At 36.4% G+C, this 3,003-nt stretch overlaps 1 pseudogene; it reads right to left on the bottom strand.

Moving 5' to 3' along the window:
- Positions 1-603: 603 nt before the first annotated feature.
- LOC149191401 (developmentally-regulated G protein 3 pseudogene) lies at positions 604-1,615 on the bottom strand (annotated as a pseudogene).
- Positions 1,616-3,003: the final 1,388 nt, after the last annotated feature.

The following is a 3,003-nucleotide window of genomic DNA, read 5'->3' on the forward strand; positions in this document are numbered from 1 at the left end:
CTATGACTCACTATATATATGCTTTTCATTACAATACCATGGCTCACAGACCATGGGTGAGTCTCAAAACCATCCTATCACCTACCCATACAAGGGACTAATGCTCCTCTGACTCTTACTTAGCTTCGCACTGTGCTCCCATATTTCGTAGAGAATTTACATTCTTTCACAAAAACTATTACAAAACTTGACTTTACTGACAAAATTTGACCCTAGGGATCCCATCCCAACCAAGCCTAGCTGACATCAATGGCCCACAGACTTCTTAGCTTGGAAAGGATAAATTGTAAGATAGTTTGCTAGTGCATTGACAATATCAGAGCTTATTGCTCTCAACTTGATTCTATCTTCCTTTTCATAGGTAAACAATCTTGTTTCCTCCTTTTACTTGCAAGGGGATCACATGGTCATATATATTGTAGTCAAAGAACAATATTAAAGACATAAGATATTAACTGAAAGCAAGATGTTAATTTGGACCCATGTACAGTCCTTTTCTACACTGTAATATTATCAAGGTATTTATAACTAGTGCAAGATCATCCCGAGCTTTCCTAATCATATTTTGGAAGAAGTCCCTTGCCAACAATCATGTACTTATTTCTAACAAACACAGGCAAGGTATTTGAGATGATCCTCATCCTCTAATTCATGATCCTTCCCAACTTTTTTCATTTTGTGTTTTGCACTAGAACCCTAGACCAATGCATATATAAATTTCTTCGATATATCCTTGTGGATTCAAGTAAAAAATCTTTAACAATTCGTGATTTAGATGAAAGAATAACATTATTTTCATAGTATGGATTCAATCCCTTGGAATTTTTATACATTCAGGTCAAATTTAAGTACTACCATATCTTCTCCAATAGGCCATCCAAATTCCATTCCAGGTGGGCACTGACTGGGCAGTAGTAAGGCAATTGATAAAAAATGTCCAATTCCTCTAGCATTATTTGGTCAATCTTGTTACCAAGAATAATGAAAGGCATATATATGTGACTACCTTCAATCATATCTATAAGGTCATTTGAAATTACATCATAGAAAAGATAAATATTGGCTTTATGAGTCTAGTATTCTCTGCAAATTTCCTTAACAACCTCAAGGTCCAGGTGTGTGTTGGCACTAATAGATGTGAAATTTATTCCACCTTGTCCTTATTCCTAACTATCAAAATAGGAGGATCCTTGTTCAACTTGATTCCAAATACTTTAAACTCATTTTCTATAATGTGCTTGTGAGTAAGGGGCTTGATAGCATCAAGAACTATTAAAATACAATTGCAGGTTCTTGCAGTACTGATAACCTGCCTTCCTCTCCCTTCACCATTTTTTTCACCTTCAATGATCCCTGGAAGGTCTAGTAACTGCAACTTTGCATGTATATAATGAATAACACTAGGAATGCATGTTAGAGTGGCGAATTGATGTGATGCCACCTCTGAGAAGGTACCTATCAACTTGTTCAGAAGAGTAGAATTTCCAACTAATGGAAACCCCACAAGTCCAACACAAGAATCTCCACTTGTAGGAGGAGAAAGAATCTCTCATTGTAATTTAGAAAGATTTGCCTTCAATGAACCTAAATGTTGGGTTTTAGCCCTGTTTTTATGTGTTTTTCCATATTATATGTAATGGGTAGTGCAAGGTCTCTTTCAGTTCTACATAAAGGTTCTTGATTGATTTCACCACTTTTCCTTGCTTAACAAAATGTGGTGTATTTATTGACAAGAAACCTCTTTGGACCATAGAAACTAATTTTATGGGAGTGGGGAAAGCCAAATGTTACCTATGGTATTGCATCAATTTTCCTTTTGGTGATGATGTCATGCCACTATTTGTTGTAGTTAGAATTCCTACACATAAGACTCATGCCTATTGAACCTGAAATAGGACGATTCTTAGAAAATTATATTTCCCAAAACTCACAAGCAACAAATGGTCCAACGCTTCCTGGGTGCTTATTTTGGAATCCCTCTATTTCATCGTAGTAGTATGAGCTCCAATTATTATTTCTTGGCTAGGAAAAACAAATCAATCTTGTTCTCTCTATTGTCGCATAGGTGAATGGATTATAAGGACCCAAAGGCATTCAAGAAGTTGATAAAAGGCTCGTCCCTTTGTTTGGTGATCCAACTATAGGAATAGCTGCCAAAAATATTTCTCTTGTGATCACCGTAGCAGAACCTTTCAACAATATGTATTTCTTTTATGGTGTGAGAAAAATTGAAGCGATGAATAGATTGGTAACGCTAAAAATTGAATCACAAGCATGGTTATCATGTCACTGAAGCTAGTTGTGAATCACATTTATAATGCCGATGAATTTGGAAATGCGACTAATGATTTACCAAGAGATGAATCCTGTGCTAGTCAGAGTTTTTTTTCAAAGTGTAATCGCAGTTTGGAGTTACAATATAAGTGAGGATTTTGACCTTTGTGACTTAATAGAATAGGTAAGAAGGGCTAGTTACAAGTCACATTTCTAGGCTACAAGGTTGATAAGGACTGTGAATGTGATCTGCGATTTCAGCCTAGTTGCATCTCATGGTTGCAATGCAAGTCGCATTTTGGAAGTGCACGGTAGATTTATCACACGCGTTGGACTCAATGAGGTTGCATATCACAACCTTAGAGTGCAAAGACAAATTTTTGCAAATTTAAAATGTGATTTATGACTAAGTGTGATAGGGGATTAGGGAAGGTCGCAAATCACAATCTCAATGGGTAGTGATGCTACCACAACACATTGTGATTGTGGTTTGTGACTTCAAAGGTTCTTGAAGCAAGCCATAGTGTGATACATTTTCCTCAGTTATTCTCAAGCCTCTTTTCTTTGCAATCAACATTGACGAGGTTCACAAAAGTATCCGATATAGGTTCAAAAATTCCTTTAATAAGCATAGCATGAAGAAAACTTATATCCAAGTCACTGGTAGCTCTAACGGAGGCATAAATCACCTTCACTGATTTCACGCCACTAACTCTTAACACTAAATAC

Source organism: Pinus tabuliformis, chromosome 2_2 (genome assembly GCF_031772625.1).
Source record: "Pinus tabuliformis cultivar Carrire ecotype Pingquan chromosome 2_2, CPIR1, whole genome shotgun sequence".
Lineage (NCBI taxonomy): Eukaryota > Viridiplantae > Streptophyta > Pinopsida > Pinales > Pinaceae > Pinus > Pinus tabuliformis.